At 39.3% G+C, this 22,919-nt stretch overlaps 2 long non-coding RNA genes across 2 annotated transcripts; one reads left to right on the top strand and one right to left on the bottom strand.

The window, feature by feature from the left end:
* Positions 1-511: 511 nt before the first annotated feature.
* On the bottom strand, positions 512-14,786 carry LOC143390608 (uncharacterized). The gene is made up of 3 exons (XR_013155302.1): positions 14,615-14,786; positions 3,800-3,880; positions 512-2,347 (listed from the first exon to the last, which is right to left on the bottom strand). It is a non-coding gene; the product is annotated as an uncharacterized LOC143390608 (long non-coding RNA).
* Positions 14,787-14,925: 139 nt separating this feature from the next.
* On the top strand, positions 14,926-19,836 carry LOC143392164 (uncharacterized). The gene is made up of 3 exons (XR_013090313.2): positions 14,926-15,253; positions 16,410-16,523; positions 17,257-19,836. It is a non-coding gene; the product is annotated as an uncharacterized LOC143392164 (long non-coding RNA).
* The last annotated feature ends 3,083 nt before the right edge of the window (positions 19,837-22,919 follow it).

Raw genomic sequence — 22,919 nt, forward strand, 5'->3', positions numbered from 1 at the left:
CTCTCTCTCTCTCTCTCTTAAAAAAAAAAAAAGAAAGAAAGTGGAGGTCCTATGAAGCTGATCTTTTGCAAATTTCACAAAACATCTATAGCAGAAAAGATTTTGACATTCACAGATTGAATGCTCTCCATTTTGATTACTCATTAAGACCCTGACAGGGACCCATAGGCAAATGTCCTGCAAATGAATGTGAATCATGAATTTGCAGCTCGCTGAAGATCTGAAGAATTTCATCATGATTACAAAAGTATCAGTGTACATTCAAATGACATTTGAGAAAAACCAACTTCCTAAAATAAAACTATTTACTACTGCTAAGGTTGGAAATAAAACTGAAGAATAAGAACATTATAATTGATAGGTATAAAATGAATTTTGAGTGAAGTCAATCATAGTTTAGATCTATAACATGAAACACCACAACAGAAAACCTACTTTTTTCCAACTTCTAGTTAGTTGTGGTCCCTTATTAACTAACTTACGAATTCAGAAATGGAATTTTAAAACAGGCTTTCATGAAAGTTTAGAAAAATGAATCTTTATTTTTTTCGAATTATTTATACATGACAGTAGAAAGCATTTTGGCACATCACACATAAATGGAATATAATTTCTCATTCTTCAGGCTGCACATGATTTAAAATTACACAGGTTGTGTAATAATATATGACATAGGCCAATAATGTCTTAATCATTTGACTATGCTTAATGTTTTAATCATTTGACTATGCTTCCTATCCTCATACCTCATATCAGAAAGTAATAATGAAGAAAATAATGTAATAATACCTTCAAAAAGCCATGGGATGTAACTGTCAGGATAGAATTTTGTCCTGCTAAACCAGCATTCAAAAGTAGAGAGAAGGTGAAAGTATTTTCATATAAGACTGAAAACTTATATTTTTAAGCAGGTTACTGAAAAATTTATGTTGATAAATTGATAAAATATACTGAAATTAGAAGATAATCGGGTGTTAGAAATGTTGGTCTTCATTTAATTTCTGTAGTTAGGAAAGGCTTACTAAGTTAAGTGTATGTATATTAAAGGAAAAGATAGTAAATTAAGGTAACTGTTTGGTGTTCTTGTGAATGGCTGCAGAGTATGGTGTAGAGTCCATAGTGGGTACAGGAAAGTAAGGGTAGTGATTTTACCTTAAGGTGAGAAGTATCAGATAATTTTTGTATGCCAATTGAAATTATCTGATGGAGAGTGAGGTTGGGAAGATGCTCAAGAGAGTGTGAATACATGAGAGGAGCAAACCCCTATTGAAGGGGATGTGGGTGAGGTACTAGGCCATTCCCAGATGAGGACCAGGGCCTGACGGCTATGAAGGGTAGAACCTCATAAATGTATGTGGTTATGCTTTGAGGCACTTAATAAACTCAGGGACAACATTCACTCTAACAGGTCAGAAACCAAAAAAACAGTTATAGATGAATATTTTTTGATAGATTACTTATGAGAAATCAATGTCTTTTTTGTGGACTTGAACTATCTCTGAATACTGCAAAGAGCTTTTGAGTTCCAGGTGAAATGGACCACTAGAAGAGAGGTGAAAGTGTTAATAATCATCCTGAGTCCGTGGCAAACCAGGGAACTCACTGTTTGTGGGAAACGGTGAGTGCAGGTGCAGAGTTACAGTGTGTGGAGATGGATTTTTCCAGTAAAGTTGAGAGTTTCTGATGCAGTTGTGCAGAAGTCAGCTAAAGAAGTTCAGAAACAAGAATGTTAAAGGTGTTTGCAAGGGGGTTATAGGTGTCCATGTTTTCTGAGTTTTATAAGGGATGGAATAACAAGTAGACAAATATCATACAGTTAGCGAGCACCTGTGAATCGGATGAATTGTTAGAGTGAACAAAAAACAGGAAGTAAGTGGGTGTAGGCCTAGTCTTCTTGTTCTCACTTAGACCACTCAGCCAATCCCAGACATTGGGCCTCTCCTCCCATTCAAAGAGCTCAGGTGATAGAATCCAGGAACATGGTAGAGTTGAATGTTTTTATGACGTAAATTTTTACCCTTAAAGAACCAGAAGAGTTGAATAAATGTGTATCAGCAAATAAAGTCAAGCTCCATGCCTCTTCCTGAGGTTTTCCTTTGGGTTGTGCCCTCCTTGCTCCTGCTGTTCTTTGATCTCTGCTGTCATCTCTTGCTGTGCAGGCTGTTGCCAAGGCTGTGCTTCCCAGGTAAACTGGACTAACTTGTAGGGTATTGGAAGTCTAGACTTAAGAATGGAACCTGAGGGCTGGGAATGTGGCTCAAGTGGTAGCGCGCTCGCCTGGCATGCGTGCGGCCCGGGTTCGATTCTCAGCACCACGTACAAACAAAGATGTTGTGTCCACCGATAACTAAAAAATAAATATTAAAAAAAAAAAGAATGGAACCTGAGATGGATTGACACATTTTAGTGAGTGACCATGAGAATAAGGGGCTGAGATAAGTATGGAGGAAAAGGTCAGTGTCAGTGGGAAGATTAAGGTACTGGGCAAGTGTTAGAGTGAGGTTGGTAACCAGTGCCAAGTGGAGATCAGGGGCTATAGGCAATGGGGTGGGGGGGAGCAGCTGGAGTCTTGGAAGGAACAGCACTGAGTAGAAACACAAGAACGGTCTGATCTCCTGGGATTGAGGCAGCTGGGACTAGGGCAGAGACAGGGCAGATTGGTTGGCTCAGGCCCGCTCCTGGCTTTGGTGAGAGCTTTATCTGGGTAGACTACCTGCTCTGAATGCCTCCTGGAACTGCCTCTGGGAGCATGTGATTCTATCCTCTGGCAGCTTGGAATGTCACCAAAAAGGATTTGTCCAGGGGCACCCCAGGTTCATTTATGGAGCTGGGAGATTGATTTATGGAGCTAGAGTAGTGAGATTCAGCACTAGATGCCAAGCAAGTAAGTAATTCGCCCACATGTGTTCAAATTAGTGAAGACTGTGCTGTATGCTCCCCTCCAGACAAACAAAAAACGGTCAAGCACAACTAATGTCTGGGCAGGTAGCCTTGAGCCGTTGCAGGTGGATTTCTCTGCAGGGCTGTGCAGATGAGCTCTGGGACTCCCAGCAGACTGGGTGGGTAAAGGATCTGCTTCAGCCAAGGCACAGCCCCTCTGCCCCAGTGGCCTCAGCTCCTGTAAAATGCCGCTGGTGCTTTTCCAAGTGCTGGTTTCCAAAGCCCAGAAAGTCCTTTTGGTTGCTTCTCTTCTGACCATATTCAGGAGGATAAGTCATAGAATTCTTTTTTTCTAAGCTAATGTTATTCTGATGCAAAACAGTGTTCCTGAGAGTGGGTAAGTGAAAGATGGAAAGTGTTATGTTGGTTCAACTGATAGAATCCAGCCTGTTAACTCCATTGCCTGACTGTGACTTACCCAGAACCCCACTGTGCATAATGAAAGCCTCAGCAACCAAGATTATGATGAGAACTTCATCTTTTCTTTCACATTGTCAGGAGGCATGAGAAGGGCTTCCTCACAGACAGTGTTGGACCACGTCATGGGCACAGCTGGCAGTAGGTGGATGGTCATGTGTGAGGTCTGCCTCACTGCTGAATGCAGCTGGAGTGATGGAGGTCTCTAGTATTGTCTCAGAGACTGCAAGTAGCTGAAGCCATGATGCTACTGGTGGTGTGTGGCAGGCCAGGAACTCTTTCTGTGCAAACTGAATAGCCCTAGAAGGGTGGAACCTTAGAAAGACTTGGTTCCATTTGAGTTGGCCATGTAACTTTTAATGACAAGAGTTTAATATTCTGGAAGCTGGGGTAGGAGACATGCATCCCATGTAAATGATGTGGAGGCAAATGCTTTACATACCTGCCTGCAGGACTTCTCAGTCTTCAATGCATACTTTGAATAAAAACAGCAGAAGTCTTATCACTCAGATTCTGTGGATAACTAGATGGGAAAAGAAAGTAACTAGGTTATTTAAGGCCAAAGAATATGTGAGAGGTGGAGCTCAGGATGAACCTCAGTGTTCAAATGGTACCTTTCTGATCATTTTTATGTATTCCTGGGATGGAGTCCATCTCCACTTGCCCATGAGGGTGAACATATGGAAGAAGACACTTTACCCAGCCTCTGAAATTGTGGTGCCATGTTCAGTCAGGTGTCAGGGGAGACTGCTCGATTCTGGGAAGTTTCTTTTGTACCTCTGTGAAGTTCAGTGATTGTGAGCTGGACTTCCCACGTTATAGGTCTTTTATGTGTGTGCATAATTATCAAATACTGGCATAGATGTGGGAGTCTTTTTGGACTACTAAGTTTCATATCTGGTTAATGTGAAATTATATCTCATGAGGGCTCACTCTTTACTGAAATCAGAGCTGAACAAAGCTTAGCTAGATCTAGTGGTTAGAGTATTCATTTCCAAATGACAGTCTCTAGTATCCAGTCATCATTCATGCAGTAAGTCCCAGCTGTGTGCTAGGCTCTGCAGATAAAATGATCAATAATATGGCCTGACTCTTGAGGGCTTGCGATTTTGTTAGTGTGATATAGCAGCTTCACAGCAGTTCATCTCATGTACCCCTATTTTTAAAAAATAATATCTTTATTGAGATGTACTCTACCCACAATGAAATTGATTTGTGAAGTACCCAGTTCTGATTCTAGGCATTAGCACAACCACTCTGTTGTGCACCTATCACCACAGTCTATCAGAAACTTTTTTCTACGCCAAAAGACAATCTTTTACTCAATTGTAGCCATTTCATTCTTACTTCTTTTGTAGTTCCAGGAACCATGAATCTTTCTGTGTCATTATTTTTTTTTCACTCTAAACATTTAATACAGAAGAGTATACACTGCATGGCATTTTAACACCATTTGTGGCCTTAACTCAGCTCTTTTTCTTTCCTCTTATCTTTTGCTGACCATCATCATAGACTTTACTGAGTCATTTTATTTGTACTTTTATGGCCTGTGTTCTGTGGAATACAGAAAAGGCACACCTTCCTTCAACAAGTACTTATTAGAAGCCTCATTTGTGTCACATTCCAGTGGTCCCTGTTACTAAATTTATAGTCTGATAAAGGTAAAATGACAAAAATGAGCAAAGCATAAACACATAAACATAATCAAATGATCAGAAAAAAACTTGTCCAAAGATAAAACATTTAAACCAAGATTTGAAGACAGATCCAGTCACTCACACTCACACACACACACACACACACACACACACACACACACAAATGGGGCTAGACACTGGACACAGCATTTGCAGAGGAGCTAAGGTGGGTTAGGAGTCTGATGAGTTCCAAGGCCTGAAAGAAAGCCACAGTGGCTCAGTGCTGTGAGGAGGGTGACTGTAGTTGAGAGAAGCAGGCCCAGGTCACCTGGGGCTTTGTCTTTAGACACAGGTTTGGATTTTTCCAGATGCAGTAGAAGGTTTTAAACCAGGAGAGTGTCATGATCTGATTTTGTTTATGGAAAACTGGCTTCTCTGTGGATAATGGATAAAGGGCTCTGGCAGCCTTGATTAAGACAGGGCAGAAGAAATGAGGCAAAACGGTCACATGGAAAAGCTGTCAAGGCCCATTTACCTGCCTATTGCCTGCTTGCAGACTGCAGGTGGATCATGGATCACTGTCCTCTGATGTCTGCAAGTCCATTGTCACAGTACTCACAGATCTGTTTACACATGACCACAGCAATTTTGGGATACCCACTGGAGACTGCAGGTTTGCTGCCAACACTGCCACCATCTTGAGGCATGGCCACTCAGTCTGGAGACACTGGCCAGGGCCTGGAGATAGATTGGCAGGGTACTTGTGGCTCTGATTGCACCTGTGGTCTTTGTGCTGGGTGTGCTAGCGGCCACCATCTGGATACCTCTTTGCAGGGTCACTCCTTAGTGTAAGTGCATGTCTTGTGGTCTTTATGCAAAATGAAATGGCATTGAAATTTTGGTGCTACCTGTGAGATAAAGGCCTCCTTAAGAAGCCCTCCCTTTCTTGCTTCTCCACTTGCAATCTCCCCACCCCTTATTGAGATTTCAAGAATTCTTGTCTCATCCCTACTTGTACTTTTGGGTACTTTCCATTGTTAGACATGCTAACTCCTAATTAGACACCAGATGGCGCCAGAACCAAACTTTTGACTTTGTCTAGCGTCCAACAGAGTATCTGCCTTCTTATTGACTGACTTGTTTACTAAAAATTTTAGAAAGCCCTTCAGTAATTGTTTTACAAGCAGCTTTTAAATTTTTTTTATACAACTCTTCATTAATTGTATTATGAAATTAATCATCCAGCAGTGAAAGGAAGTTACACTCACTATCCAGTGTGTGTGTGTGTGTGTGTGTGTGTGTGTGAACATACATATTTATTTACATATATGTATATTTATTTTTCAAAATTTCATTCAGAAGTGGGGTAAGGGTTTCAATTCAGTTATGGCTTCTTCCTACTCATGTTGTGCCTGGGATGTTTCAGGAGTCCTTACTAATATTGCAGGCATTTCTTTCTCTTTTCTATGCTGTGATTATTACAAGCCAATAAATAGAATAAATATATCTCAGAGATGTCAAGTGTTATCTCACTTGTGGTTGTCCATCAGTCCTTTTTGGCAAAAGCAGCTTTTAAGTCTCTTGGTATGACGAGGATTTGTGGCCATTTAGCAGAACTGTCCCCATGGATGTGATTATCAATAGAATATGTATTGTATAACATGATGGCATGACTTGGTAACAGGAATAAAGTGGTTTAACCTGATTTATGTATTTAAATTTATATATTTTATAGATATTTAATATACATATAATTGTATACTTATATATTTTGAATATATGTATCTCTCTGTCTCTCTCTCTCACACACATATGTTTATAATATTGTCTTTAGGATAAGCTGGTTTTGGGGATGGGTTGAGGTGAGTGTAATGGTGAAAAGACCAAGGACAATTGCTGAACTTTTGACGTGAGCACTCTAAGGTACTTGCTGATACCCAATCCTGTATGGGGCAAAAGACCACATGAGACAGGGAAAAGAGTGCTATCTTGAGGAAGGCTTTTGCGTTGATGTTTGTGATTTCTCTTAGATATCCACATGAACATGTCTGAAGGTGAGAAGAGAGGACTGGGAAGAAAATGGATATTTGGGAGGCAGGGGAATGTGGAAAATATTGCCATGAGACTTAGCATAATCCTGGGTGTGGGTGAAGATACAGAAGTACAGGGAGCATTTCTCTGAGTTGGGGACACACCTATAGTTAGCAATGAAGAAGAGAGGTCCATGAAGGAGATGGACAGTGAGGGCATCCAGTTAAGGAGATAGAAAACCAGGGAAATGGGCTGGGGATGTGGCTCAAGAGGTAGCCCCCTCGCCTGGCATGCATGCGGCCCAGGTTCAATCCTCAGCACCACATACAAACAAAGACGTTGTGTCCGCTGAAAACTAAAAAATAAGTATTAAAAAATTAACTCTCTCTCTCACTCTTTCTTTAAAAAGAAAAGAAAACCAGGAAAATATAATGACATGGATTTCTGGAAGAGATGATTTTAAAAAGAAAGTTAGAACTTCTTGTTCTGAAAACCACTAAAATGTGAACTATAGGGTGACAAAGGAGGGACCTTGAGATTTGGTGCCCCTAGTGGTCTCTGATGATCTCAGTGGAACCCCTGTTCTCATGTGGTGAGAATTGAAGCCAATTGGATGATTTATGGAAAAATTAAGGTCAGCATAGTAAAAGCAGTAGCTGGAGATTGTTTTTCTGATTGTGTACAATGAGATAAAGGGGACTCAGCCAGGTGTTAACATTTATGGTCTCTGAGGTGTGGGGAGAGTTCATTCCAGCAAGGGCTTGTTTGTGGCTGCAGAAATCTTTTTTTCTATTACTGTGTTTGCCACCTACACCCTGGAATTTATTTTTTAAAAGTAATATGGAAGCCCAATAGTAATTTCTTGAGAGTAGGAAGGGTGCTGGGGCAGGACAAGGGATGAAAGTAGAAGATAGATAATTAGATATGATCACTGTGTACCATGCATTTGGAAATATTATGCTCGATTTCATTACCATGTGCAATAAATATTTGCTAATTAAAAACAAATTAAAAGTAATTATTCTATTTGATTACTAAAAGGTAGGCACTAAACACCGAGGGAGAGAATATCCTATAGTTTGTTTCCTGCTTGTGAAAATGTTCATTGTCAGTTACCTGTAAAAATAATTGATTAAATAATTTTGGAAGGAATAGTATGGATTTGAAATGCCTGTTGCCACAGCATGATGAGGTTACCTGATGGTCACTGAAATATTTGAAGTGCTACAGTCCATCCATTGTCAAAGTAGTAGTTTGTGCCAGGTTCATCCTTTGGGAATGCAATACTTTCCCCTTATTCCTTCACTATTTATTGCATTTAAGTCACTGCGTCTGCCCACTCCTAAAAAGACAAGAATACTAAGCTCCACATGAAGGAGGGGATGCTATTCTCCTGTATTGTTTTGAACTCTTCTATATGAAAGATTTGTCTGTTCTCATCACTTTTTATCAATGAAGTCAATTATTTTTATCACTAAATACATATGAGTTTGTTGCTTTCACTTATATTTTACTGTTAAAGGTTTTTATTTTATTGCTCATATTTTTTTCAGCTTTCACTCTTTCAGCATCTTTTACTTTAGTTCTTATGTCATTTGTCAGGCATCCACATGTGGGACACCTTGGGAGACTCTCCTCTTACTCTTTCTTCTCTTCCTCCTTCTATGTTCAGGCTCATTTTTTAGTTTATCTTACCAGATCACAGAATCAGCACCTTCTCCAGTGAAATATGCTCCTTTTTACTGATATTTTTAGGGCAACTTGTGTAATTTGTTGGGCCCAATGCAAAATGAAAACTTAGAGTCCCTGTCTAAAAGCAGGTGACCTGTGCCATTGACAGCATGCCACAGAAACCTATTTCTTTCTTCTGTGATCTCTTCACATGTCATAGTACACTTTGTCTGTCTTTTAATTGCCCTTCTTATTACAACATTTTAAATTATTAGCAAGACTTCTAACATTTATCGTTAAGTATGCCATATCAATTCTAAATGCAAACTTACAAGCAAGTCATATTGTAGCGCTTGAACATCCATGTTGTGTTCATTAATGCCAAAGCAGTGAATATGTTACACAGAACCAGTGCAATAGTTTTTACTACACTTTGATAACTGTGGACAGTTTCTCCAACTGATTTGTAAATGAGATTGAAAGAACTGGAAGAAAAGTGACTGTGGATCACCCTGCTTTCCCTTTCCCTTCACATCCTCAGCTGGAGAGGTGGGCCAACACAGAGAAGTACCTTGAGTGACAAGGCAGTCTTCTTTCTGTATTTATCTAATTCTGGTGGACATTACTGTGTGGCCTCCCTGGGTTTCATCACCCTCCTTTTTTTACTGACTTGTGGATAGGACACGGTCACATTGTACCCAGCTTTCTCTTAGCTCCCATATTTCCTTGGCCCACTGGACTTCTGTGATTAGGGAAATGAAAACTCAATGTGCATGAGGTGGCCAAAGCAGTATACCTGCAGGTTACATTCATGTGCTGTGTTCATACCTGTGGTCCATTGCCTTCTTGGAATTTACTTATGAAAAATAAGTAGTAAGATAAAATCAATAAAAATTATGATAGCAACAGCAGAATATTCTATCAAGGACAGGTCCACTTTGAGCAGAAATCCTGACTGTGTAGGAAGAGCATCATGGGGCCAGTCCCCTTTCCCTGCCTTCTGCCTCCTCCTCTCTCTCCATCATCCTTCTCTCCCTTCATCCCTTCCTTCCTTCCTCCCTTGCACAATAGTAAGAATACTAAGTAGGATATATGTACTCTGAAAACAGAAGTGAACATTATAGTATTGTAAAGTTCAACTACAGAATTATTCTGCAAATATCTAGAAGTTATCTTATACAATTGAAAATTTATATCCATTGAAGATTCAGCACCCCATTTTACCCTAGCCACATTTCTTTGCAAACAACATTATACTCTCTGTTTACATTTTTTTTTGACACTAGAATTGAACCCACAGCATTTAATCGCTGAGCCACATCCCCAGATTATTATTTTTTTTTTTAATTTAGAGACAGGGTCTCACTCAGTTGCTTAGGGCCTGGCTAATTTGATGAGGCTGGTTTTTAACTTCTGATCCTCCCACTTGAGCTTCTCAAACCACTGGTATTCAAGATATGTCCCACTGTGCCCAGCGTGTTCACTGTTTTTTCCTCAAGTTTTTTATTGTAATAGAGACATAAGGAGTTTTTGTGTATATTTTACACTTTATAGTATTCTCAGGTGATGTGTAAGTAATTTATCTCATTCCAACAGTTGAATAATTTCCCTGTTCATGCTTTGCTGTGCTGTGCAGAAGCTTTTGGTTTAATGAAATTGTACCTATCTGTTTATGGATCTGTCCCATGTTCTTTTACTGTCATAGCCAAAGGACCATTTCCTAAAGCAATGTTATAAAGTGTTTCTTCTGTGTTTTCTTTTTATATTTTGATCACAAACTTATGCTCTTCTTTCTTTTTTTTCTATTTTACATTGAAAAATAGCAACTTCAACTGCTTGTGTGGTATAGCATGATACTTTAATACATGTAATACTGTGTAGTGATCAACTCAGAGTAAAAATCATATTTGTCACCTTAGTAGGATTGGAAGAGATTGGTAAATGGGATCCCAGTATTTTATTCCAAGAATTTTACAGATTCATATCTCACTGTTACATTTTTTCCTCTTTGAGTTGATGTTTTGATATGGTGTAAGATAGGTTTTGGTTTTCTTTCTTCCACATGTTGATAGTGAGTGTCCTCAGCACCATCTGTTAAAGAGACTATCCTTTATCCATTCTGTATTATTGGCCCTCTTCTCAAAGATGAGTGTGAAGTGAGTGTCTGGGCTTATCCTCCTTCTCTTTTCTGTGCATTGGTTTGTATGTTGCCTTCTATTTCAGTAAAACGGTGTTTTAATTCTTAATAGTTTGTAATTTGTTTGATTCTATCTTTTTTGCATTTGTTACAATTAGCTATACATAACAGTATAATTGACACAGCATATATAAATGAAGTATAACTTCACATTTTTTCTTGTTGTACATGATGTAGAATTGCACCAGTCATGTAATTGTATAAGCATGCAGGGTAATAATATCTGATCCATTTCATTATCCTTCAAAACCTCATACCTCTTTCCCTCCCTTCACTTCCCTCTCTCTAATCCAAAGTGCATTTTTTCTTTCCTAGTGCCTTTCATTGTGAATTAGCATCTGCAAATGAGATAAAATATTCAGCCTTTGGAAGTTTGCTATTGGTTTATGTAGCTTAGCATGGTATTCTCAAGTTCCATCCATTTGCCGGCAAGTGGCATAATTTTATTCTTTTTAGGGTTGAATAATATTACACACACACACACACACACACACACACACACACACACACACATATATTTTATTTATCCATTCATCTGTTGAAGGATACCTAGGTTGTTTCCATACTTTAGCTATTGTGAATTGACCTACTCTACATTGATGTGGCCGCCAGAAATGCATGAGTGTACCTTTTCTCCCACATCCTCATGAACACTATTATTGCTTGTATTCTTGATAATTGCAACTATGGCTGTAGTGAAATTAAATATAAAAATAGCTTTGATTTGCATTTCTCTAATTACTAAAGATGATGGTCTTTTTTAATATATATATATATGTTTATTGATCAATTGTATTTCTTCTTCTGTGAAGTGTCTGTTCAGTTCCTTAGTCCATTTATTGATGGGTTATGTCTCTCTCTCTCTCTCTCTCTCTTTTTTTTTGGCATTAAATTTGTTGAGTTCTTTACATATCTTGGAGATTACTGCTCTATTTGATGTGTGTGTTGTAAAGATTTATTTTCCCATTCTGTAGTCTCTTTTTTCATGTTATAGATTGTTTCCTTTGTGGAGAATAAGCTTCTTAGTTTGAATCCATCCCATTAATTGATTCCTAATTTTGCTGTTTGTGTTTAGGAGTCTTGTTCAAGAAGTCAAGTCCTAATGATGAGGATGTGAACCTTCTCTTTTTTTCTGTTAGGCACAGGGTCTCCATTCTCATGTCTAGGTCTTTGATATTCTTTGAATTGATTTTTGTGTATAGTGAGAGATAGAGGTTTAATTTTATCTTTCTACACATGGATTTCCAGTTTTCCCAGCACTGATTATTGAAGAGGCTATCTTTTCTTCAATTTATGTTTTGGGCACCTTTTTCTAGTAGGAGATTGGTCTACACGTCTTTTGGTACCTTTTTTTTTTTTGTACTATTTCTCTGTAGTATAGTTTAAGGTCCAGTATTGTGATGCCTACTGATTCACTCATTTCAAAAGAAAAATAGATACAACTTTTTTTTTGTTTTAACATATCTCTCTACTTTTTTTTTGTACATTTCTATGGTATGTTAATTACTATAACTTTAGCATAAATTTAATATTCTCCTTGTTTCTCATAGAAAATGAAAATAGATCAATGTGAAATACTTTTGAGTATGAATAATTTTGTCATTTTTATATGTCCAAATCTGAGAAACCAGAGAAATGACCAGTTATTACAGTATGGGATACCTGTGGGCTCTGGAAGTAGGGAGCTTGGACTTTTTCTTCACCGTTGACCACGATATTTTTTCATCATGACCATGTAATGTGTACTACCTATTTTCACATTTTTTTCTATGATGTAAAATTTAAACATATATTGTTGATCCTTGATTTTCTAGGTTCAACTCCAAGCCCTTGTAAGTGATGTTCTTCTCTGTACGTGCCTTCATGTCCCCTATACTCAAATTCTCCAGCCTGTGAGGTGGGTTTCTCTCAGCTACCCATTCAATGGGACATCTAATACCAAAGAAATGAAATTCATCTTTCTTAATGTGGCCAGATACCAAATATCAGTTTTTGTTTACAGGAAGGCAATAAAAATGAGGACTCTCAAACCCTGAGGTACTGGCAAAACGTATCATCCTAAGACTGGAGCAGCCAATTCTAAAACTAGTTTGTGCCAGTGTTTGTAACAAAGAAGAAAGTGAAAATGTAAAAGACCTTCACTGTTGCAGCCTCTCTGGATGTCCCTGAAGTCCCATAAGGCCTGTCACCAATGACACCACATCTCATGACCCTAGTAAAGGCCATGGCTGCTAAGTTAAAAACTATGTCTCTTGTCTCATTCCAAAGTAAATTAGTCAATTAAAGTTTAACTAAAGCTAATTTCAAAATACAAATATCATATTTTTATTTTTAATATTTATATTAGAGTAAAAAATTAAATCATACTTTATTAAAAATTAAATTTCTATTCACTATAATACCTCTCCAACTTATTAATGTTAGACTTAACATAGCCAATAGACAACTTTTGTCAAAACTCAGGAACAAATAAAGATGTTGAATTATTATTATTATTATTATTATTATTTAAATTCTTGTACTATTGTCTATAAATTAAGCTAAATACTATTGCTCTTTTCAATTTATTAAATAAAAGAAGGGGGAAAACAAGACCCCATAGGCACACATTAGATATTAGAAATTTTTTTCTTAATTGTGATACTTGAGAGTCTTACTGCTTCTAAACATGATTCAGTAAATTAAATCAGATTTCAAAGGAGACCTTAAACTTGTTGTCATAATAATTACTGAAAAACCTGTCACAGGAAGGTAAATTTCCAGCTGCAAAATTTACAGCATTGCAGCTTCATGAGTTTGCAAGGTAAGTAAAAATTATGGGGGGAAAAACTTCTCTGAAACACTTTCTCAGGACCATTTTTAATGTACAGTGCAGTGTGTACTGGAAAGTCCACCCATAAATAATTTGACTTAAACTATACTTCCAAGATCCTTCATAGTAAGATAAATGCTGATGGAAGGATTGAAACTAAGTTAAATCCTAGATTAATTGTACTGACTATAATGGTCAATTTCACCTATGTTTATCATATGGTAAAATGGTTGTCTGGAAGTACCTTTTGAGGAAAAGAAAGCATCAAAGAAACCTAAACCAGCCAATCATGCTAGTTTTTAAAGATTAATACTATATTTGCTTATTTGCACAATAGTCAGAAAGATTATTAAAGTAAATTTTGTTCCTATACAGGCCAGTTATTTACATAAAATATCCACCAATGTAATATTGCTCAAAACATTCTACAATAAAAATTGACACCTTTCATAAATGGATGGATTGTGAAAATGCCTTGCCAGTATAACAAGAGCTGCCTAGAAATAGTGTGTATGTTTTAGACTGGTCTCCCAGAATAGATAAAGGTAATTATTTAAAGATGCCATTACACTTAGAGGTTTATTGGTATCACCCTAACTTTCAATGAGATGGCACTCAGAAGGATGTTTAGGTTCTTGACTTCTGCCTTCAGATCTTTACATTTACTAAAAAACCTAAGAGATCCCTTAAACATGAGAAATAAAACTTTTCTCATTTCATTAATAGTTATTGCCAGCTAACATTTCAGAGCTTTAATGTGCTGAAGTTACTGTTCAGGCTTCAAAACAGGCGCGTGCCAATTAACCAGACCTAAACAAGGTCTTGAGCTCACGATCCCGGAAGTTACTACATTAAATATTACTCTTTGCTTCTACAATCACAGCCTTTGTGGCTGCGTGTCAAACTTACAACATATGAATCCTCTTCATAATTTGACTTAAACTGTGCTTCCAAGCTCCTTCATAGTAAGATAAGTGCCCGGCTCTGGTGCTGGGCGTGGGCTTCGCTTTGGGGTCGCAAGGCCTCATCTCTCCGCTGAGGCCCTGGCCAAGGAGGCAGTGCCCCAGCGGGTACCCCGACCGGCCCCCCCGAGCCACTCGCCCCGCCCTCGCCCCGCCCTCGCCCCGCCCTCGCCCCGCCCTCGCCCCGCCCTCGCCCCGCCCGGCCGGGCAGGGGAAGGAAGACGCCAGGGGGAGGGGAAAGGGAAAGGGGGTGGGGGAGGGGATGTGGAGCCCGCGGGGCCCAGTGCCCGGCCTCCGCACTTCTCCAGGGCTGCTGTCCGCGCGGCGCCTCGGAAGACACAGCCCTGTGCCTCGCGGCGTGGAGCCCGCACGGGAGTGAGCCTGGGGCGGCAAAGCCTTGGCTGAGGGAGGCCGACCGAGCTGCTGCCTCCCTTGGGTTTCCTGCTCAGCTTGGTCCGTGGTGGTGTGGGTTTGGGGTGCGGCCGAGCGGCGGGTTCACCTGCGGCCGCGCCTGCTCGAGGCCTCCGAAGACCCCAGCCCCAACCGCCTAGTGAGCCCTGCGTCAGGAGAGGCCGGCTGAGGGCAGGTGCCCAGGGGACGGGGAGCCCTGGCTGTGACCAAAGGCGGAGGCCGGGACTGACGCGGGCCGAGCCGGCGGCCCGGGCTGTTGGACGGGCCTTGGGCGGTGGGCGGGCGGAGGAGGGAGGAGAGGACCGGGCGGGGAAGGGGGTGGTGGCCGTGAGGTGAGGGGCTCTGGGGAGGGCCGGTGGCCGCGCGGGGTTGGTGGCCAACGGCCCTGCAGCTGCGGGCCCCCTCCCCGCCCCCATCACTAGCTGCGGGGCTCAGGCCTGGCCGGTCCGGCCGCCGCGCACTTCCGCCCCGCGGCCCCAGTCCTGCCGGCCGCCCGCCCGCCGTGCGCACCTCGGCCTACCCTCCCACGGGGAGCCGCCGAGGGGTGGGCTGCTGCGGCCAGCAGCGAACTTTGCTGCTGAATGTCGAGGAGTGCGATCGGCGCCTCTGGGAGGTGCTGCCGCAGCTGCGGGAAGGGGCGCCCCCGGCAGGCGGTGTCGGCAACAGCCAGTTTGTCAAGCCGTAGCGGCTGCGGCTACCCAGACTGGGCTTCACCTGCCGCCGCGTCCTGGCCTATGGGCCCTGCAGCTGTGGACCGGGCAGGCCTGCAGTCGGGAAGGCGAACTCGGGGTGCATCCGCCTCGGCCGACTTGCCCGCGGCCTGGGCACTGCCGCTGCCAAGGCTTAGGCGCAGGGTGCAGCGCTATTGTGACCGCTGCGCCCCCGGGAGCCAGGAAGGAGGAGGGGTACCTTTAGGGTAGTGTCCAGAATCTCCTCTGGAATCCCGCAGCCCCCTCCCTTCAAGAGATCTGGCCGCTGGACCCCGGGCGGGAGAGGACGAGGACAATTCCTGTTTTGAGATTTTTAGGAATTTTGATAGCCAAAGGGATTTTAATTTTAGTTTAACCCAAGTGTCCATCAGTCTGCAGTGCAGGAAAAAGGGACAGGCTGTTTCTATGTGGCAGGATTTGCCAGCTTCTAAAAGATGGAGTTTGCTGAGGTTCCCTGAAGCCATTTTTCCACCTTCAGCCAGGAGAACTTTTTACACCCTTGGAAGTACAGCAGAAAAGCATAGAGGCCACTAGGCCCTGAGAAATGACTGCCATTTTGAAGAGAAGATGCAGATGGCCTTATTAACTCAGAATTTTTTTTTTTTTTTTTTTTGATTCCAGGTTGATGGTGGCCCAGGATGGATCAGAACTGTGAACTATCTAGAAGAAATTGTCTGCTGCCCTTTTCCAATCTAGTGAATTTAGATGCCCCTGCAGACAAGGACAGCCCTTTCGGTAATGGTCAATCCAATTTTTCTGAGCCACTTAATGGGTGTACTGTGCAGTTGTGCGCTGCCAGTGGAACATCCCAAAATGCTTATGGACAAGATTCTCCATCTTGTTACATTCCACTGGGGAGACTACAGGATTTGGCCTCCATGATCTATGTAGAATATTTAAATGAGTCTGCTGATGGATCACAATCCTTTCAAGACCCTGAGAAAAGTGACTCAAGAGTTCAGTCGCCAATTGTTTGCACTTCCTTGAGTCCTGGTGGTCCAACAGCACTTGTTAAGAAACAGGAACCCTCTTGTAATAACTCTCTTGAACTCCAGTTAAAACTAACAAAGATGATCAAGAATGGCTTTTCTGCACTTTGAGAATTTTACTTGTGTGGAGACCATGTAGATTCTGAAATGGACCCAGAATAGCCAGTCACAGAGGATGAGAGTATAGAAGAGATCTTTGAGGAAACTCAGACAAATGCCACCTGCAATTATGAGCCTAAATCAGAGAATGGTGTAGAAATGGCCATGGGAAGTGAACAAGACAGCATGACAGAGAGTAGACCCAGTGTAGTCAAATCGCCATTCTTGCCATTAGCTCCTCAAACTGAAACAGAAAAATAAGCAAAGAAGTGAAGTGGAGGGCAGCAATGAAAAGAACAGCCCTTCTCCCAGCCCCCTTTTCACTAGGAGATACAAAAGTTACCAAAGAGCTGTTAAACTCAATAAATGTATCTTTTCAGGATGATCCAGACTCCAATACCAGTACATTAGGAAACATGCTAGAATTACCTGCAACGTCATCATCATCTACTTCACGGGAATTGCCATTTATAAGCAGTTTTTGGTACAAATTAAATATATACATGAATGTATATACACAGGCCACTTAAAGAGAAGCTTAAAACTAATTTGTATTTGGTTATCAGTTCACAGTTGAAAACTTGAAGTTTTTCTCTTCTGTGTTGATACAGGACTCAAACAAAGACCATAGACAAGCCCCTCTCATAGGAAAGATGGTGGTAAATAAGCAAGGAAGAATCCTCAAACCTCACAAAGTCTAGGAGCCATATTATTGGATATGGAAGACCCCCCCTTCCCCACCAATAGGCTTGTTATTCCAAACATTGTTTGTAAGGATGGAAAAAAAATCAGTTCATTGCACAGAATGAATGAAGTGGGCATCTGCCTTTGCAGATAAGAATAAGTGGTAAAAGAGACACAAACTTGAGTTTTGGACAGAGTATGGCAACATAGCTTATTGAATCCTGAAAACAAAAACAACAATAACAACAAAAATTCAGAGAGTGATGGCGGGGAAGGGGAGGTGCTGGGGTTGTAGCTCGGTGGTAAAGCACCTGCCTTGCATGTGTGAGGCACTGGGTTCAATCCTCAGCACCACATAAATAAATAAGTAAATAAATAAGTAAAATAAAGTATTATGTACAACTAAAAAAATTTTTTAAAAATTCATATCCACAAAAGCTCATTTGAGAAAATCAAATTCGGATGAAGAGCTGAAAACCGAAGCTTATACATATGGAATTAATATATTTTCTTTTTACTAAATTGCTATTAATGTTTTCTACAATTATAGAGTCTTATATCACTTCACTTCCTAATATCTTTATCTTTTAAATTTTATAATTACCTTCCATGTACAATGCATGTGGCACAATAAATTCATCTTCATGTTATCTTTTTCTCTATATAACTGTATATGTATGTGCATGTATTTTTCCCACATTTCCAAAATTGTGCCCTGAAAATTTCTGTAATATCACCTCCCTGAAATGCATTTTTGTCATTTCAAATCAGTACATCTACTTGTTTCTTTCAGAATAGTTGGGAAAGATAGAAAAATTGCTAGCTCCCCACACCATGTGACTAAATCAACCAGAATTAAAAACATCAGTGCCTCCAGAGGACTTAATTCTCATTCACCTTTCTCATACATAGTGCTTTAATTTTTAAGCAAGCAGCAGGAATTTTATTTAAAAAGAGAGTAAAAGATTCAGAGATGTATGTGGTGCTTTTCTGACACCACCTTACCACTGAGGTATCTGGATTTTATTGCAGTTTGGACACTGGTACAAATATTTTCCTTTACTTGCCTCCATAAAAATAGACTTATAGTGAAAATATCAAAGTACATAACTCTAATGCTATCTATTTGGGAGACTAAGGTAAGTGTGGATCACTTACTGACAATGTGTCTATATTAAGGTTTTAGAAATGGCTGGGGATATAGATCAGTGAAATGGCATTGTTTGCTTAAATCTCAAAAACCACTAAACAAGGCAATTATGTATTTTCAAAAAGATACACAAAACATTAAAAATTTATAAACTATTAACAAACATAAGTCATAGAGTGGGAGAACTAATGACATCACATATAGCTAAGCACTTTTAATAAAAAAGGAAATGATAGAGTCACCAAATGAAAATGAGGCAAGAGACTTGAATAACCACTTTATGTAGGAGAAATATTCAAATTCTAAACCTCTCAAAATTGTAACAAGTTAGAGAAATAGAAAAAAAATCAGAAAAAAATTATACTATATTGATGAGAACATTAAACAAATGCTCATGAATTAAAGAGGGATTGTAAATTGCTGTTATTTATTAATAAAATATATACATATATATATATATATATATATATATGTAATACTCCTCAACAAGTAGCATAGACCTATAGAAACTACTGTAATAGTGAACCATGATAGCAATATAGTTATATGGTAGCATAAGGCTAGAGCTATGTTGATTTATATGGTTGAAATCTGGGTGATAAAAGGAAAGAGGAGGTAATTTCAAAATGAAATAAACACTAGAATTTGGGAAAAATCAGTTTCTAGGGACAAGGCACAATTTGATTTTTCGTACTTTCAGTTTAACAGAACAATATCACATAAGTATTATATAGAAGTAATATCTGTGTAGTATATCACATATATAGATGTTTTCAAGGGAAATATGTAGAACTTACCACAAAGTAAAAAACTATGAAGGACATAAAGAACTACATTATACAAACCATGTGGATAAATAAAACTCATCATTGCAAAGATAACCATTTTATCTCATTTGATGTATAGTATACTGTTCCCCATCAAAATTTTATCATGTTTTTCTTTCAATAAATGAAACCAAAACTTTAAAAAAAAAATTTATCTGAAGAGTAAAATATGTAAAATACCCCAATCTAAATACTCTAATTTAGAGTACCAAATAAAGTATTTATTGTTATGTGGCATTAATGTATATTATGAAACTATATTGTGATAATACAAACCAATAAATCATAACATGAACCAATCTGAATCTATATATGTCAATTTTTTGGTATTCTTGAAAGCAATAAAGAGGCCTATCTAATCCAACCATATAAATAGTAACATTCAATTTGAATAGTGAAATCCGAATCTGAAGTTGGAATTTGGAACAGTTGACACAGTTTACTGGTAGAGTGTGTGTGCAGAATGTACAAAGTACTGGGTTCCAACCTTAGCAACACAATAAAATGCAGATGTTAAGTGGAGTGATGCTTAAAATAAAGAAGAATATTAAAATTCTGGACTCTCCTTCCATCTATGAATATATGTGATAATATGCTACTCATAGTATGAGCGTCTATTTGATAAAGCCATAAATAAATAAAGAGACTTAGATACATGAGAAAATTTAGAAAATATGTTTTTCCATTTAGCAAGAAAATCTGAGGAACACTTGGCATTAGTCCTGCTTGAATAAAGTACAATATTTGGGACCAAATCCTCAACAGCCAGCATCACCCTCAGTAAACAAAATGTGGGATGTTACACAACTATCCAAGCCACAGAAAATGTGGTGATTTTCTATGGCCATAAAAGTCTTTGAAAGTATTCTATCGGCTGGGATCAAGGCATAAAAATAGATAAATATCAGAGGTGTCACTTTATCTCAAGAAGACATTTGTTGGTATATTTTTCCAACTATTGTTGCTGCCAGATGAGCTTCTCTTGTGGGTGTAATAGTTAAAAAAAACCAGTAAACCAGTAGTATCTTTTTTTTTTTTTTTTTTTTAGAATTTTAATATTTATTTTTTTGCAGACACAACATCTTTGTTTGTATGTGGTGCTGAGGATGGAACCCGGGCCGCACGCATGCCAGGCAAGCACGCTACCGCTTGAGCCACATCCTCAGCCCCACCAGTAGTATCTTAAGTGAGACATTAGAACTTCCTGAGCCTTGCCCAAACCTGCTTTCTACAGTGATAACTTCAGGACTACCAATTGTTTCTAGAATAAGTTTATTAGTGTACTGAGTGTCTCCATTTAACATATTCTCTTCAAGGTACTTTTTCCTGAAGTCCCAAGCTCTGGAAGCAAAGGTGACAGCATGTGAAAAATTCCATAGAATGCAAACAAATTAATTTACATGATTTTTCTAACCCATTCATGGACTATGATACCCAATTCTTGTTCAGAAAAAAAAAAAAGATTAGAAATCACAGGTTATTGTTTATTCCCAAGAAATATCTACAGAACTGTCCAACACTGGCTACTTTATAAAAACTTGCCTCAGAGATTTAATGGATCAGTAAAATATATTTCTTGCAGTTTGCACAGTGCTGTTAGAAAGGCTATAAGCAAAATCTGAGAGCCAGTGTGTGATGGGACATACCTGTAATGCCAGAGGCTCAAGAGAATTACGCAGGAAAAATTTGAGTTCAGAGACAGCCTCAGCAAATTAGCAAAGCTCTAAGCCTCTTAGGGAGATCCTGTCTGAAAATAAAACATACAAATGATTGTGGGTATGGCTCAGTGGTGAGCATTCCTAGGTTGAATTAAAAATACCAAACTAAACCAAACCAAACACATATGTGAAAGATAATAAGGACTCCAGAGTACATAAATATGTAAAAATATTGGTGACAATATAAACTTAATAAATATGTTTTTTTTTAAAAAAGTGTTAAGGTTCTTCAAAAACTAAAAGTAAAAATGCCACATAATCCACTATTCCGGTAGCAGGGCAAGGTTGTACCTGCCTGTGCTCCCAGTGGCTTAGGGAGAATGAGACAAGAGGACCTCAAGCGAAGACTAGCCTCAGCATCTTGGCAATATTCTAAAAAACTCAGTGAGACCCTGTCTCAAATAATAAAAAAAAAACCCAAATAATTAAATAAAACAGAAAATGGCCGGGGATGTAGCAGAGTGCTAAAGTGCCCATAGATTAAACTCCAGTAGCCCTCAAAATAAAAATAAATAATAATTCTAGGTAAAAAGTAATGTCATATAATCCAGTAATAACCACCCTGGGTATATATTTAATAGAATTGTAATTGTTTTATCAAAGACATTACTGCACTTCCACTTTCATTGTAGCTTTATTCACAGTATCTAATGAAAGAAAACAAATGCCTTTTAGATGAAAGTTATACCAGAAGACTGCTTCCAGCTGCAGAGCACCAAACTACTCCCCTTAGAGACTACACACTTACAGTTAAAACTCTTTCTTAGAAGGCAAGGATCAGATACTGGTATTTCCTAAATACTCCAAAAGACCGCACTATCTGTGGGCACATTGGGTCAGACTGTTCTAAAATTCAGAACCAGGTAAATATGGGAGGTTGGAATGAGAACACAACACAGAAATTCTTCAAAGGAAGGTCACAACTCAAAAATTGTGATAACTGAAAACAGAGTTGGATATGAAACCTGACTCTCTGCTTTTCTGATTTTGGGGTTATTGATTGAATTCAAAACAATATTGAAAAGTTTAAAATTTACATAAAAAAGGTATTTTAAAAGTACCAGGTTATTGGCTGAGGATATAACTCAGTTGGTAGACTGTTTGCCTTGCATGCACAAGGCCCTGAGTTCAATACCCAGCACACATACTATAAAGAATCAGATGTGACTGCGTTACTATTACTGTCCTTGATGGAGTCTGCCTGCAAACGGGATATTCTGTCAAGGTATAGATAGGTAACAGCGGATGTGCTTGAAAGCGAGGTGTCTGCTGTCCTTGGGAGGACTTGCCTGCAAACGGGACGTTCTGCCAAGTGGGCTAGGAGGGCGCTGAGAAAAATTTTATTATCTGTTCTTAACAAGAGCAGAGTCAGCATGCTCTAGGCCGAGAGTAGATTAGCCTTGAGAAGCGGGTCACTTCTGATTAGAAAGTAAAATTTCTGTATGCTATGTTTAATTAGCTGAAAGACCTGATTTATTTCTGTTGGGAGGCTGCCTTCTTTGTTCACGATACTATAAAAAGATTGCTTGTACACAATAAAGGACTTTTTTTTCTGCTGCTGCTTTGCTTGCTCTGCTTCTTCTTTCTTTTCTCATGCTGACCTGCAAGTGAATTACTGCAACACATACACATGCAAAAAGTATCCGATTATTGACATGGACTTT

The sequence above is a fragment of the Callospermophilus lateralis genome, chromosome 2, assembly GCF_048772815.1.
Source record: "Callospermophilus lateralis isolate mCalLat2 chromosome 2, mCalLat2.hap1, whole genome shotgun sequence".
NCBI classification, from domain to species: Eukaryota; Metazoa; Chordata; class Mammalia; order Rodentia; family Sciuridae; genus Callospermophilus; species Callospermophilus lateralis.